This window comes from Anomalospiza imberbis, chromosome 3 (genome assembly GCF_031753505.1).
Source record: "Anomalospiza imberbis isolate Cuckoo-Finch-1a 21T00152 chromosome 3, ASM3175350v1, whole genome shotgun sequence".
In the NCBI taxonomy this organism is placed as follows: domain Eukaryota; kingdom Metazoa; phylum Chordata; class Aves; order Passeriformes; family Viduidae; genus Anomalospiza; species Anomalospiza imberbis.
In genome coordinates this window covers 104,233,890-104,250,759 of record NC_089683.1, presented here as the reverse complement: position 1 = coordinate 104,250,759, position 16,870 = coordinate 104,233,890, and the positions used below count along the sequence as shown (strand labels likewise).

Sequence of the window (16,870 nt, the reverse complement as noted above, 5' to 3'; positions counted from 1 at the left end):
GCCTGGTATAGTGTCCCTTCCCTGGATATTTTAGCAAACAAAAATGGTTCCTCAGTGTAGGAGAAAGGGTAAACCAGCCTTTGGCCAAGAGCAGCATATGCATCAAAAATGCTACTTTTTGGAATATAATTAATGAATAGAATTAAAACTCCTAAAAAGCTGGGTGTTGTCAGCAAGGAATGAGAGATGATATTGAAACAGGATAAAACTTTGGGATAGAAAACACTGAAGGATTCATAGCCTAGTTTAGATGCCTTTTAAAGCAAGGAAAGGAGATTGACTGTACTTCCTAAAGCCACAGGTATCATTCCAGCTTCTGGTTCTGGAAATTCAGATGACTTGAGCTTTGTGGTCTTGATTAAATCATGACAAAGTTCTCTCTCTCTTTCTGATACACTTGCAAAAGCTTTATCCTTACATCCCAGGGCAGAATTTGGATTTGATGCCTCCCTAAGGATGTATTACACTTGGTATTACATGCCCACTTTGCACGGCATGCTTCAATTTAGCTTTTCCTGGTTGAAAGGCAAAAAAAAAAAAAAAAAAAAAAAAAAAAAAAAGCAAAAAAATAGTAGAGAATGAATGAATGTCTTATATTGGAAATCCAGAACTAATCTGAACCAACTCCGTGAATGTGTGAAGCTGTAGTTCCTCTGTACCTGCTGTGGTGGATGGAAGGTTTGGTTTTAATTCAGAGGGAACAGAAATGAAACTCTTGTACATGAATGAAACAAAAACCCCCAAATGTTTGCCTGACTAATGAGTAAGGCAATTTGTTTAATGGTGTGATTTGTTTCTTATTTTTTTTAATATTCTTTTCCTTAGAGAAAGCAAACTGAAATCCTTCCCCCCCAAGCTGAGGTTTTGCAGGAGGGCAGTGTCAGCAGGAGCGAGAAGTGTCTGAAGGACAGGAGGATGGGGGAAAAGGGCACTGTATAGTTTCTAGGCAGTATTCCTTACACTTACGGCAAAGAGTGGTTAGAACGATAAGCAGGTTTGGTGTCAAGTTTTGGAGATGTTGTACCAGGGCCAAGAAAAGGGGAGAAAGGCAGGAAGCACTGGAATGTGCTGAGGGTTTCTGTCTGATAGAACACATAAATAGTAACTGTTTCAAAGGGAAAGTAGAGGTTGCAGAACAGAACTCTGAATTCCTGTCAGGGCTGCTTTGAGTTGTGCTGAGCATGCAGGCCTTGGAAACACGTTCGGTGTCAGAGCGGGAGAGGAGTGCTCTGCTCAGGATGATGCCTCAGGTTTTACCTTTTATATTTTTCAGATTCTATTCTGCTTTAATGTGTAAAGTCTAGGCTTCATATTAGGGGATAGTAAGCTCTCTCCACAGAATAGGTAGACAAAGCAATTCCTTCCCTCGCTGGGGACCCAAGGACAGCCAGTCTAGATCTCAGGCCCAAGAGCATAAACAATGTGGACTGAAGAGAGAAAACAAGAAGGATGGGACTTCATGGGCTAAAGCTGTATTTGGACAATTAGCTCCAATATGCAACTGGGCCAGAACTTATAAAAGTGAGAGACCCTGTGACCTGTTCTCCATTTTGTGGCCATTTTGGGTTGTGCTGCCCAAGGTGGATCTATTTGAAACCTTTTAATAAATCCCTACTTTATTCTTTAGCTCCGTCTAGTCTCTGTTCTAGGTCAGCCTTCACAAGGCATGAAGGAGTCCCGTCCCCCTACGGAGGAGCAGGCTGGGGCTTCCTCGGGGGGAGATGGCCCGTCCCACCCCCCGGCAGCTGCTGCAGAGTCACATGCCGAGTGCCACAGCCTGATCCTGAGCTGTAGGGATGCTCTGCATGTCGTGTCAGCACAGAAGTGGCCAGGAATATGTTGCAGTGCAAGTAGTCTTGCTGCCGACACTATTTTTACTTGCCTAGGCAGCATCTTGATGAAATCAAGGAAGACTGAATCTGTTTAAAATTTTGAAATGGAAAAGAAATAATAATGATGCTTTTCTTGAGGCCAGTTCTTTTCTCAGCCATTTCTTCACTTCTTTCCTCAGTAAGAGGGGGATCTGACTGCAGGAGCCGGTCTAATCGGATTTAGTAACAGCTGGAATACAGAGATTTTTTTTGTTTAGCTGTTTATGCATCTTAATACATCTTGTTCCTTTCTCTTTCTTTCTTTTTTCTTCCCAAAAGAATTTTAACAAATGCAAAGAAACTGTAATGAGGAGGGAAGAAAATGACTCCTGACCACAGAGCTGTGGAAATTAAATCTCTCCTTTCTTTTTCCTTCTCTCTTACTAGAGAAGGATCTTGTGAATGTAACTCCATGCAACCAGTCCCCTGCAGCCACAGGGGATGGGAAATAGTTTGTGTGGGTGTTCCAAATCACCAGATAAAAGAATAAAAATGGAACAGATGAGATGCCAAACCCTTAATTAATTTAAGGTGGCATAATGCAAAGAGCTTCTGGCTGATGGAGAATTTGGCTTCATTTTCAAATCTTCAGGACATTTCATACATGACATCAAATAGCAACAGCTCTTCTGAAAGCTGCAAAGATTTGGAAGTGGCCACCCCAGTGACGCAGAAGTTTTTCTTTTCCATCTTCCTTCCATACCCTGACTCTACTGCTTAATAAAGTAGTCCATTTTACCTGGTAAGCTCAGCCAGTGTATTTTATGCAATTCATGGTATGGATTTGGCTAAAGCTGTGCTCTACACAGTGGATCTGGTTGCCAGGTGCAGCAGAACTTCAAAAATGAGATGAATTAAACTGTGGAGGGAGTTTTCTGGGTCTGACAATTCAGCTTTGGGGTTCCAAGTGAAGAAATTCAAGCTCCACACCATACTTCATGGGTTCTTTTATTTAGAAGTAAACAACTCAGCTGGGATCTCTTAGCCTGATATGAAATTCCAGCTTGATGGTTTTCTGATAAATAGTCTGTCTCCTGGTCTTTGCTGAAGCTCTAAGAAGAAATGCAAGCTGCATGTAAAGCTGCAAGAAGAATAAGCTGTATTTCACTTTTATAGGTATTTTTACCAGCAGTTATTTTTATTGTGCCCAGACATTAACCCCACTAATTTTCCTTTTGTTCCTTAAAGGCTTAAAACTAAAGCTTATCAAAAGACATCAGATTTTTCAATATTTCCTGGGGAGGTAAAAGAAAAGTCTCATGAAGAGGCATACAGTCTGGGTATGTTGCTTATGTTTGAGCCTCTCTCAGCTGCACCTTGGGCTCTGTAGGAGTCTGGGTGGGCAGAGCAGTTTTGTGTCAACTTCAAACAGGTGAGGGTGTGATGCACATGGGGTTAAACACCTCTGACTTACAGGAGCATCTGTGTTGCTCTGCATTTCATTTGCACCTGAAAATATGTCTAACAGGTACTTGGACTTGTATAAACCCTGACTGTCAGGTGGTCCTTACTCTGAGTTTGGAATAATTTCATTAAAGAAAAGGAAGCAAATACCTTTTTATCTATGCAGACTAAATCTCCTTTCCTCTAATTTTCATCACTGTGCATTTTGCTCTTCACTAAGTGCAGGAGCAGGTCCCCCAGCCCTGTTCCCTGGGCTCTTGCTGAACCAGTGTGAGAGCAACCAGGGAAATAAATACCTCCAAGTTTGCCCAGAAAGTGGTTTTTGCTGTCAACAAAGCCTTGAAGTATTGACCTTGCAGATGAGTGGGAGCTGCTGGTCCCTTGCTGCTGAGTGCTCTTGCTGTTGTCTCCTGTGGGCTTCACTGGGGAAGCACTGGCATTTCAGCTGGGGAGGAATCCTGCTCCTCACCTAGAGTCTGCCATCAGAAACTCAGGTATTTATAGCACATGCATCCCTGTGGAAAGTGCTACTATTGTATTTGGGACTCTTTAGTTCTATATTTAACTCTGTTACCTCCAGTGAAAACACTCACATTCTGCCTGTTAATTTTCCTTAGCTTGCTCACAGCTCATGCCACATGTCACTTCTTTTTGCCTCTAGACAACTACTGTCATATGTCCGTAGGTTCCAAAACAAGGAGAATAAAAGAACTTTCAGGCAAGTGACGACATTAAATTGACACAGTGCAGGACTGGAGCTGAAAATGTTAGACTGCTATGCCTTTTCAAATGCCCTTTTACCAGCTAAGAAAATCTGCCTTTAAAAATGGTTGGGACATGAGAAGAGAGTGACATTTAAAAGTGAACAAAGGGAGCATCTGCAGAATTCACAACCAAGGTGTGAGTGAGATCAGGAAGAAAACCCCAGGCAAAGCAGTGATCGACCAGAGGTTTGTCCCAGACGAGGTCTCAAATATTTGTCAATCTGTCACTATTTTAGCAAAAGATTCAAACGTCTCTGGTAGCAAAACCACACTCTGGATGGTGTTTGCTTTAGAAGTGAGTCATGCCTGGGAAAACAAACTTATTTGAGATCAACTTACTTGAATATCATAAATTAGTCCAATTCCACTAGAATTTGATATCAATTAACCTAAATACAACCTAAATACAAATATATGTGTTTTGTATAAGCTTCATTGTTAATAATAAGTGAAGCTCTGGTCATCTCCTCCTTGGGGACAAAAAAAGAATTAATTGGTCAGGGATAGCTGGAAAATACTTTAATCTCTGAGGAGAGGCAGAGGGGAAAGTGAAAATATATAAACAATGAATAAATGCAAAAGACAGATTGAATCTTCATTTTACTTCTAGAAGATGTTGGAGAAGCTCTATGAAATGCAGTAGCAGGAAATTCAAAAGCAATGAAAGAAATGAAGATGTAGTTTGAACATAGAAGTAAAATTTGATACTTAGAAGCAATTCATAATAGCAAAAAAGACTGAAATGTGGCTATTAAGAACTCGTGAGTGGCAGAGCAATCTGGCTGCAGCTCAGTGTGCCAACTCCTGTGTGCTGCAACGTCAACTTGATTGGACCATTTAAAAGCTGTCTTTACCCTTTAATACTGAAGCTTTATTTCATTGTCAAGTCCTACCCCGTCAATTGTTGGTCATTTTTTAATAGATCAGGCACAGAGCTGTGCTTGTTTTGAGGGGATCCCTCCATGCAGAGCCTGCCTGCATTTGCAGTGTAGCTACACGCTGTGTGCCTGGTTTGACTTGCACTCCTGTGAGCTCACCCTGAGGACGCTGTGATTTTAAACGCTCTGCCGTATTTTAGTGCAGTGTCTGGTTATAATTAAGGGAATTTGCAGGAGAAATTTGTTTGGTCTAGATGTGCAGATGTAATACCACACAGATTGCATTCTAAAGATACACACACACCTCTCTGTCAAAATGTGGCTGGGCAGTCAGGGAAGAGGTTGGCAGAAATAAAATAAGAAACAAGGGAGGAGCCCTCCACCAGTGTCTGCAAATGAGAGCAATGGCATTCCTTCCTACAAATGCACCAGGATCAAGAAGAAAGAGGCCACAGGACTGTGGAGTCTTACCTTTTTTTTTTGTTAGGGTTGGGATTAAATGTGTGGTATTTCTTGTTTGGACTTAGATGATTTAGTTCTATTCAAACTACACACTCATAATCTTAGTTCTGTCATTTAATTTTGGAAGTCTTCTTTATGGCCTCAGGTCAAATGTAGTGTTTTCTTGGGGGTCAGTGCCTGTCAGCACAGAAAGTCTAAAATTCTCAGTAATGAGAGGTGCAGTATGTACAACCCCATCTAATTTTACACTCACTTGTCTTCCACTCCCCTACCTGCTTACCAGCCTTAATTTGTTTTATCTAAGTGAATAGATTGAAATGAAAAATTAAATTAAAAGGGACCAAATCAACAATTTTGCCTTGCAGCTTCCTGCAGGGTATGGATTTGGGTCATTGGAAGGAATTTAAATTCTTGACTAGAAGCAGGTGAAAGGTTGGTGTATTGTGTGTCATTTAGCTGGAAGTGTAATAAACCCCAGGTAACAGGCGAGGATGTTATTGCTCTCGGGTTGATAAAGTCTGCATGGGAAGTGCTGCTCAATTCTTTCAAATTACACTACTGCCAAATTATAAACAAACTCTGTGCAACACGAGGAGTTCTTATGAATTTTATCTCTTTCATTTTGCCATGCTCAATATCCTGCCCTTTATTAAAGCACCTAAGGGATGGACAGTGAGAATCGAGAAATCTCCTGCTGTTCCCAGGGGCCTCCTCCACCTCTCAGTTATTGGACTTCTTGTTTTCACTAAAACTGCTGTCTCTCTTGTAGGAATGGTGTCTGCTGCCAGACACACACACACACCTGCAGGGAGGTGAGGTGGCAATTCCCCAGTGATGGGGATGTGCAGATCATGCCCCCTTTGGTGTCTTCTGAAGGATATGAAACCACCTCTGAAGTACTGGAAACTTTCCTGCTTTGTGCTTCTTTCTCATGGATGTGGGATAAATCCCATCTTGAGACCTCACCGCGGAGCGAAGCCACGAGCAGTGCTTTGGAAGGGATTCTAGGTCACAGGGGTTTTTTAAATTTTATTTTATTTTACTTCTTAAGATACAAATTTAGAAACTCATTAAGGCTTTGTCCTTATGGATTAGACATACTTAAAACAATGGCAGGATTTTCTCCAAAGGATATGATCGAATTTGTTGACAAGATTAAGGACAGGCAAATGGTGTCACCCAAAACCCACAGGAGTTACTGAGAAGTTCGCTGATAAAGGATTTGGATCTGGCCTCTACAATTTTGCAGGTGGAAAGAAAAAAAAATTAAAGGCAGCTTATTTTCCTTCTTGGATAAGGAATAATTCATTGCTACTTCCTCATAGAAACCATGGGCATCGATTTTCCATGGATTTATGTGTGGTGGTTTACAAGACTAATTTTTACAAATGCTTTCTGTTGGCAGATGTAAGCAGTCTCCTGCTGCACTGGCTGAACAACTGCCATTAAGCAAATGGTTGTCATTAGCAGGTACTTTTTTAAGCTTCATTTTGTTTAAGCATTTTTTTAAATTGCAAATATCTGTAAAATTGCAAAATGGGGGAAAAATCCATATGTAGCTCAAATTGCTGAGAAATCTTTGGGAAATTTGGGAAATTTATAAAGCATCTTAGAAAGATGGATATAGCTGTACAGTGTTGACTGTGTAATTCTAAATATAATTCTAAATCCTATTAATTCTAAATACAATTTCATGAAAAGGAAGGTCGGGGAGAAATATAAATGCATGGGATAAATGGGTTTCTTAAATACATAGACATTCTACATGGAACTTACCTGCCCTGAATTTTAATTCAGTGATAGATCTCTCTTTTCAGCAGTTTCTTTTTAGAGCAACACCTTTAGCCAAGGGAATGTGAAAATTATAATCTCAAAGTTCTATTTCTGGAGGTTTCTGACTCAACATTGAACCATTTATTCTGAGGGGAGAGCTGCTGTGTGAGGTCTCTGGTGTCCTGACTGGTAAGTTGGGCTGTTCCCTTACCTGCAATTTGGCTTGTGGGCCTTGCACCCAAATACCTGAATCAGCAAAAGCCTCTCTGTGTTTTAAGCACCCCTGGTTGACCTGATACCTCTGCAGGAGTTATTTTAGTGACAATTATTTACTAGAGTTCTGTTAGTGTTACCTTTGCCTTGAGGACACTGAAGTTCTGTTAATTCTATGGGAAATGCAGCTGCTGATTTCAGCTCTTGGAAGTGCTGAAAGGGATTTTTGGTTTTTGGCCTCTGTCTCCCTGGGTGTACCTAAACCTCTGGGTGCTGAGGATGATGTCCTAGGGATGGAATGGGAGATACTTCTGAAATAAACTGGGATTTATTGAAGATGTTGGGTTTGTCCTGAGAACTATGATTCACAGCTAAACCTTTGTTCTTTTGATGTCAGCTCTGAATGTGTGCTCAGCTACTGTTCTAGACTCCTTTATGAAAGTCAAAATTACTTCCTGCAAGTGCTTTACTACACTTTTAAAACATATACGTGATGCTATTTTCATGACACATTAAGGTAACTATTAATATCTTCTTAAATATTCATATAATTTAAATTTGATGTGCTACTGCCACAAGACCGATGCTTGTTCTTTGAGAAACATTGTACTGTTGTGTGTATTATACTTCAGGGCAAGGTTAAGACTCAGTCATTCTGCATTATATCTGGATTTAAGAAACAGAAGAGTCATGCATTTGAGAAACAAAGAAGTCATGGATCTCAATTCTTTGTCTCTTGCTCCTTTTGGTTTTCACATCTGTTATAGCTTTGATGTGAAATACCTGCAAACTGCAAAACTTCGCTTGATGTAAACTTGAATATTTTTGTGTGTTTTCAGTTTCTCTAGGTTTATTTTGTTTCAGTAAGGTTTTGCATCTCTGTACAATTAAGAGTTTTGAAAAGTCTTGAGTCTTCATCTGACTCTTGTGAAATCAAGGGAGATTTTTCTTTATGGCTTTAATGGGAACAAAGCTGGCACTTGGCTGCCTTTGAAAATCAGACCCATAACTGAATAAACAACAAATCACTGTCAGCATTTACAGTGGATGTCAGCATTTGCAGTGGCTGTAAACAGCATTTACACCATAAATATCCCCATTAGGTTAATCCTTACAGAAGTGGAAGGGTTACTGTTAGCCAAGCCCGGACTGTCCAGGTTTGGCTGGATGCAGAGGGCTCCTTCCTAGGGAATTTGTCCTGGTGGTGTGGTCACTGTGTATTGCAATGTGAGGCAGTCTTTGTGCTAAATGGAGTTGGCTCTGGAGGAGGGAAAGGGCAATGGAGAACTCCTGTGATTTACCAGTCTCAGCCCAAGGGTAGCTCCCATGTTTGCTGATGCCAGTGACAATGTGTGTTCTGCTCCTGGGAACATCTCCTGTCCCTTCTGCCAGGCTGGCTTCTTGACTCAAGCCAGAGTTCCTCTTATGGTGCCTGGAGCAATTATTAATGCAGCAGTTGTGTGAAAATGCAAATAAGTGTACCTATTTTGTATAGTATCTAGATAAATATTGGAGCAAAAATCAGATTGTTGTGCTTTCCCTGGGCTGAAGTGAGAGGAACCACGGAGAACAGCAGTGCTGCAGCAGGGCTGGCCTGTGACCTTCTCCCGTGCTGGTGAATTCCCTTTCGGCCTTCTCTCTACCCAGGGAGCCCAAGTCAGTGCATCTAAAGAGCACAGTTGGGATCTGGCACTCTGAGTTCCACCCAAATTCTCCTAAAGGAGTCTAAATCTACCTTGAACCCAGAGGCACCTGTGGGTGGCAGAGTCACTGTGGTGCCCACTTGTATGTCCTTCTTCAGAACCATCACTAGCTGCTCCAAGGGTGAATGTGCCAGGTGCAGACCTTTGGGAAGAGCTGTGGCTCTGCTGTGTTCCTATTTGCCAGGGGCTGTGGGCAAGGCTGTTTGCAGATTGTTCCCATGTTGGGGGCAGCTGTGACCAAATTCTTACAGCACGTCCAGGACAGCATTGGGCCAGCGTCCATCATTTCAGGCATTGACTTCACAGCTCCTGTAATGTAAAGCAGCTTTTATGTGTTGACTTTTCATTTTTCTAAAAGGGAAGCTAGAAAGCTTTTATGATTTTCTGACACATGAGCCAGAGAGAGAATAAAGAATACAAAGCTTTTCCTGCATTTTTAGGGAAAATCGCTTCCCTTCACACCTGCTTGCAATGACTAATTCAAATAAATAAATCAAGACCAAATTTTCACTCATCCTCTGCATATTAATCATTTTATCCACACAGCTTCCCGTTGTGGCTCTTTAGGATGGGGACCTTGCTTGAGCTAGTTTATTAGAGAAAATATATGTCATGGTCATTTATATCATAATGTTCATTACATTGGTGACACTATGAGAATTAGAAGCCTTTAAAAGAAAATGCCACAAATACTCACTTCCCCTGGAGCTAAATGAGTGAGTGAATAATCTCTGAAATGAACAGAGTAATTAGACATTTTCTCTCTGGAGATGGGACAGACTCCAGGAATAAATATGGGCAATTCCCATTTTGAAAGGAGCATTTGGAAGGGTTACAATTTGTTCCTGTAACAAAACCGGCCAATTAGGAACAAAAATGTGGGGGACAACTGCTGAAAATACCTGTGGAAAGAAACAACCCTTGAGTTCCTGGCTGGCTGCAAATGGGATGCAGAGCAACCAAAATGCCAGAAGTACCAGTGATATGTCAGACAAATAGTAGAAGTGACAAGCCACCTAATGGCCAAGGACAGCCCCTTCTCCTGCTGGATTAATTAGCATGCAAGATGGTTCTGTGTGAATTCTAACCCCTTGAAAAAGGCCCTAAATGGCACCCTTGAAAATGGACTTTTTCACTCCTTCTACACTTGTCTCCTCACCTTTCTTTGCAACAGGATCTAACTTCATTGGAATGTTATTTTTTGGGGGGGGGGGTCATTATTTTTAAAAATTATTTTGCTTAAATAAATCTTAATGTTAAATCTTCGTTCCTATGGCCTCGACCTGGCTGCCTTTTTCAAAGGAAATTTCTCTTCTGTGGGTCATCCAGCTGCAAAAATATACAATGTGAATGTCTGCCCCAGGGTCAAAGTGCTGCTTCTGAGTGTGAAGTTTAACAATGTGCCTATTTATCCAGCTGATAAACATGTCAAATGTAAGAGATGTGTTTGACAAGGAGAAAGGAGCAAAATTTTGAGGACATGCAGGCAGATGTCCACTCTTACTGCTGTCTGTGGGCTTTCAGGTGTTTATGTTGGCACATCTGTGAGTGTTCAAGGTAGTAGTTTATGCTAATGGGTGATATGAAGATGTAAAGAAGTTAATTACTTAGTTAATAATTCCTAATCTCAAAAATTATCAGGCAACGAGAGTAATGAGAATGGGGTAAAATCTGAAGAGAATTTCAATAAACCCAGAGTAAAAACTGCAAAAGGACTTGGGAGTTTGCTAATTGATTGTCTTCATGGAGAGAGAAATCATGTTTAAAATTGTCCATGCATCATTTGTTCTAATGTAATAACCAAAAACTATATAAAAGTAATTTTATTGTGGGGGAAAAAGTAATTAACCTGTCCTGTTACAATGAAACAGATTTTTTTTTCTAGAGAGAATTCTGCTGGGGACAGCATTCCTACCTTTGATTATGTGCTATTGCATTATGAAAACTGCAATTCAGTCATATTCATCTTTCATTCAACAGATTTTCAATTTAGTGGGGTATGAGCTATCTGAGCTTAAATTTGGTATGAGGCTCCTTAAAGGTGACATTTCAAATAAACATATTTTTTCTGCAGTGCTTTCACAGAGGAGCTTTAACAAATGAATGGCAGATGTGAAATAATTTCACAGTCAAGAAACACGACTTGGATGTTTTGAGTTACAACATCCTTAATTTTTCTTTTGCTTGATTAACTTTTGTATTGTGGTTCCCAGGAGCAGGAGGAATTAATTCCAGTGTGAAGTTACTCACTCCCTGTGCTCTGGGTGAGAAGGGTTTAAGGTCTCTCAAAGTCTGGAGCAGCAGGTGAGAGGAAATTCCTGGTGAAAACTGGGAACTCCCCAGTAAGCAGGTAAAGGCTGGTGTTTGGGACCTGACTTCCAGCAGGATGAACAGATACACCAGTCCATACTATCAATTCCAGGCTGCAGGAGAGGGAAGGGGATAGTCCTGGGAGAGCTGCCCCAGCCCTGCTCTGAGGCTGCAGCTCTGAACCTCACAGTGTTTATAGCTGGGTGGGCATGAGGGAGAGGCCACATTTCTATCTCATTTTGGTCCCTGCTTTGGAGATTTCAATTGACTGATATGGAAACTCTGGAAGGAGGGAGCCTGGCCTCCCCTGGGGCTTGGTGACCCCCAGGTTACAGCGGCACTGGCACAGAGAGCAGGGGATGCAGCTGAACCTGTGCCCAGCTGCCCCGTAATTGAATGTGTCCATTTACACACAAAATAGAGCTATCCACACTATATAAATATCCTATTTCCACTTCCCTCTGCCCAGGAGTCACAGAGCAGGTCGCTCAGCCCTGGGCTGTGTTCACCTGGCTCCCTCCTCGTGCCGGCGGAGCGGCCGTGCTGGGCTCAGCCATGGCTCCTCTTGGTGCTCCCACATCCATCATCTCCAAAGCTTTCTGAGCCATTTTGCTGTCCTGTGCAAAGGGAAGTGCTTCGTGGCACTGCACCCTGCCAGGGGTACCAAGCAGTGGCTCACAGAGATGTGCATCAGCAAGGAGAAGTGGAATTTAAACTGCCTTTTAATTTGTGCTGAGACCCGAACTGGGAATTATGAAGCAGCGCCATTCAAGGAAATCCTTAACAGACTGGGAGGGGCTGCTTAACATGAAGGGTAAAGTAAACGCTGGATTGGATTAGTGGCAAATTTAATCTAGTGGATGACTCTGCTGATTCAACATTATACTTTTTTCCTAGGATCAAAGTGACTTTGGCCCGACATGTGATCTGCTCAGTACCCTAAATGAACTGTAGGTTGGATGGGTTGGATTCAGTATTTCAGCAGGGAAAGGAATTTAATTTGAGAAGTTGCAATGTACAGAATGGGAAATTATCTTTTTACAGCATGGGAAAGCTTTTCTATGATGCAGAATTTCCTCAGATATGCTCCCCAAGCAGCAAATAATAACTCGCAAAGATGTTTCCCCAGGATATCAGCACTTACTACAGAATTTGTGAAAACTTGCGGTTTCCATTATATTTTTCAAGCCTGAATCCAAAGGACAAATATCCTTTTTCCTGTAAAGAGGTTTATCTGACTCAGCAGATTTGATTGAATGTTCTTACAACAGGAAGATGAAAGACTATGTAAATAGGTTAAGCATGGGCTGAATTTTAGTGGGAAAAGCCTCTTGAGACTTCAGAAGCACTTTAAAAATTGATACTCAAATCACAAGTGTCCTGCATTTGTCCTAGGTCAGTGTGTTAAATATTGAAGAGTGAAGTGTCTCTGATTAAAGACTAGGAAAACTGATTTGGATCTTGAAGTAATTTGTGTCCATGATGGGATGTCCTGTTCCTAGAAAATCTCTGTGACGCAGGGAGGGTCTGAGCACCTGGAAATTATGAACTGAGGCAGCTATTGTTGCAAGGGAAGAGCTGTAGACAGAAACGATTTTCAACTTATTTTAATGTATTTATTTTGTGGTTCTGAAATGTACTCTGTTGCTCCAACTCAGACTGTTCTGTGGTTCTGTGAAAGAAACTGGTTTGGTGGCCCCAGCAGTGGATGTTATTTGGGCTTTGGCAAGAACAAGGAGAACAAAGTAGGAATTGACTCTGTGAACAATTACACTGAGACAAAATTGGCCACTGCCAACATTTACTATGTCCAGTGGTAAATGCATGATGCTCAAGGGATTGTAGAATTTGGATGTAATGGATGGCAAGAAAAAAACACTACTTCTTTACAGGGAATTCTTAACTGCCACATAAGAAACATTGTGTTTATGTTAAAAATGAGGCAGTAAAGATAAGGTTCTTTTCTGAAAATAAGATTGCTGATTGTTACTCACTTCCTCTGATTTTACTTTCCCAAACAGGTCTGCATTCCTCTGACTTCCACAAGGAGACATTTGTCTCACTTGTTAGTTTTAGCTGAGGTCATGTTTCCTTTCTTTGACTCTGCCACCCTGTCTTTCCCTTCCAAAAGCTTCAATTCCATGTGTGAGTCTATACCTTAATCTTTCTCTTACTAGAATTTCCAGTCCTTTAGAGATCTGACCCTTTAGTCTCATATTCTAAGACAGAGTGTGTTCTATGCTTAACTCAAAGAGAAGGGTTTTTACCAAAATATAAAATGTCCTCAGTAAGGACAGTAATCAGCAAGCTAATCTGGAAGTTAGCACAAGGCTTGACAGCTTTTAAATAAAGCTCCTGAGGTTTAGGTGGAAATGATGTCTCATTAAAATGTTGGCCAGGCAGCTCTCAGTCCTTTTTACTTAGAGACTTCAGAAAGGGCTGCCACAGTCATACACCTGGGGGAGCTTGGTTTGATCCTGTTGTGGCCTTTCCTCTTTCTCTGATGATGGGAAGCATCCCTTGGAGTCAGTGTTCCTGGGAGTGTGGGTATAACCCTTCTGAGCATCCTTGGATCACTGACTGAAGGAAGGACTTGACTAAAACCAGGAAAATCCAGTGGCCTTCTAACAGCGCTCTCTTGTCACCTCGTGTGTTCTGCAATGGGAGCGCTTTTCTTGCTGTCCTGCCCAGGGTAAATAGTCCCTGTGTGCTGACTGTCGAGCCAGACCCTGGTCAGCACAGAACAAATGCTCTCAGCAAAACTCAGCCAGCTGTGTCAGCTGCCTCTGCAAGCATTCCCTTACCAAAAAGTGAAAATGAAACCTGGGAGTATTGCCTTTGAACAAACAGGTGTGGGAGCAGAAGGAGACTGAGGTGAGAAAACTCACTACTGCTTCCTGGGATATGGGCCAAATATGTGTTAAATACCTTTTTTGCCTTCTGCCTTTTTATAACAGTGGGGCAAAAAAAAAAAAAAGTACAACCAAACCAACCCAAAGCCCAACAAACAAAGCAAATGGAGCAGTTCCCATTACTTCTCTCTCCACTTGCTGCCCAAGTGCTTTGGTCACAGTTTGGCTAATGAGGCATGGTGGGACTTGCCATTGCTGGAAGAGTTCAGTTCCCTTTCCCTTGGGAAGAGCAGCCTGGGTAGGGTGGTGTGGAGCTCTCAGTGGCTGCTCTACCAGAGGAGCCGCTGCTGTTGTTTTTCAAGGAACCTCCTTGAAATGTGTTTATGCTATGGGAAAAGTGAGCTTACAATTTCCCTGAGCTGCTGGCATCTTTCCAGGAAGGCTTTGTTTTGTGTGCCAGCTCTTTCTGGGGTTGGTGTGTTGTAATTGCTGCTCTGGGAAGAATGGGAGGAAAGAAGATTCCTTTTAGTCTCCAATCCTCTGCTCTGTTTTTCTATCAGTCTTCCTTAGGACTGGAAGCTTCTGTGGGCTTTGAAGCTGAGGGCAGTTCTCTGTACCCTTAGTGAGGCCAGGATTGCTTGTTGCCTTCTAGGAAATACCGGGGGGGCTGCTGAGGTTGTCTTTTGTGTAAGATTTAGGGATGTTGTTAACAGCTGTAGTGTGCCAAATCTTGGTGCCTCTGAGGCAATTCCATACCCGTGTAGAGCAGGTGGATACAGGACACACTGTGGGATGTTCTGTGGTTTCCAGCTGGGGTGGATGGGTTTCCTTCTTGTGCTCAGTGTGCTGTAAAAGACGTGACAGAGGGGAATTGATACAGGTTTTCTCCTGTAGGTAATTGATACAGGTTTACATATGGGAACTTGAAAGCAAGGTTGTCCTGAGGAATGGCAAGAAATAGTGCACATGGATTGGAACTGGTTGTCAGGCTCACAAAACCCATGAAATATATAATCCTCCTGCAATAATTTATTACTACAGATCTTGTGTTCATGTCCTAAGTCACACAAAAAACCTCATTCATAAATTTAATTTTGGTCCAATTGTTTCTGCCAAGTTTTTCTTTACAGGAAAAAAAAGCCCACAGATTTCTTTTGACCATATCCACTTCCAGCAGCAAAAAGGAAACCATGCATTCCTGGAATTATTATCAAAATTCCTTTGTCTCCACAGGGCAGGAAGCCAGACTGCCTTGTTTTAATAGCATTTTTCTAGCCTTAAACATCCAAGGCTGTCTATGTGTCTCAATTTTCTCCAGAAATTTTGGGATGCTGTCTGCATTTTGTTACAGCAACTGCCCTGACAGCTCATTTATACACTGATTTTACCTCCCTTGCCCACAGCACTACAGTGTCTGAGCTGATCCCTCTGTAATAAAGCAGTAGGCAGGCTGCTTTGCTTGTGTCTCTAACATGACTTGCTGTGGTCATACATATGTAATATAATGGGATTTGTAATCCCCTCCCTCCCCCGACTGTTTTACTTGGAGTTTTCCTGCAGTTTGTAGTTAACTGTCACATCTGTATTTTGTGCCCAGAACTCTGGGAATAATTCTTTTTGTCTTCATTCTAAAAAATCTCAGGAGATTTAGTGCTACTTTGCAGCTGCTGGTAGAGAAAAACGTCAGTATTTTTTTTAGTTTTCTAGAATTTATTCTATTTCACAACATTACTATATTTTAGTTTAAGTAGTAGTATTAATCTGAGATGATAAATGAGACAGTACCACCTGCTTGGAAAATGCTCACATGTCTCTTGTTGCTTTTTGCCTGCTGATGGGGCAATATCTTCCTCCTTGTAACCCTATAAAAGAAGCTTTCAGAGTAGCCAGAACGAAATCCTGGTAATTTGAGGGCAGGTAGTTAATGGGAAAACCCTCCCCTCCCATGCACATGTCCACACAAACACATGCACTTGATTTTTGAGTCTGACTCATCTTTCAGCGTGTTGAGTGGCCCAGGAGGGGCAAGAAAGGGCCCTGAGGAGCTCCTGGTGCCGGGGCAGAGGATTAGTCACAGATTGCTGCGTGTAAACCTCAGCGAGAAGGACACGATCGCTTCCAACAGCCTTTGGAACCAAAAGCCCTGCACAATTATTTGTATGTTTGGGGAGAGGAAATGCGTAAATTGCTTTCCCAATTGTGAATTCACCAGGAAATAAACAGAGGAGACCTTGTTTAAAATGTTTGTTTTGTTCCGATGGTGGAGATAAGCAGCTGGGAGAGCTCTCAAGTTGGTCTGCTCTCCCTGAGTCATCCCAGCTTTATCTGGATGTCGAAGGCCCTCGTGCTGAACACAGCACTACAGCCCTGCACTGGACAGGTCTCAGATGCAGCCCAGGGAATGGGCAGCTGGTTGTTGGATGTGCTGACTTGAGAAATCTCAGCTGGCTTTGCTACAAAGACATTGCAGGTTCACAACCAGCGGCAAATGGAGCCCCTTGTCCTCTCCTTTGCTATGTCTGGGGGTAAATAATTATAAATCATTAATTCAACAGCTTTACAGTAGGTAAATGTGCCTAATACAGCACTCAGTAATATGTGCTGTGCTTTCTTACCTGTGTTGAGATTACTTTTAAATTA

The 16,870-nt window shown here is 41.9% G+C and overlaps 1 protein-coding gene and 1 long non-coding RNA gene across 6 annotated transcripts in view; both read left to right on the top strand.

Moving 5' to 3' along the window:
• CCDC85A (coiled-coil domain containing 85A) overlaps positions 1-16,870 on the top strand; it is a 168,140-nt gene that overhangs the window by 125,463 nt on the left and 25,807 nt on the right. The gene's annotated exons all lie outside the window — the stretch shown is intronic.
• LOC137471685 (uncharacterized) lies at positions 11,371-13,101 on the top strand. Its single transcript, XR_010997782.1, has 2 exons — positions 11,371-11,470; positions 12,284-13,101. It is a non-coding gene; the product is annotated as an uncharacterized lncRNA (long non-coding RNA).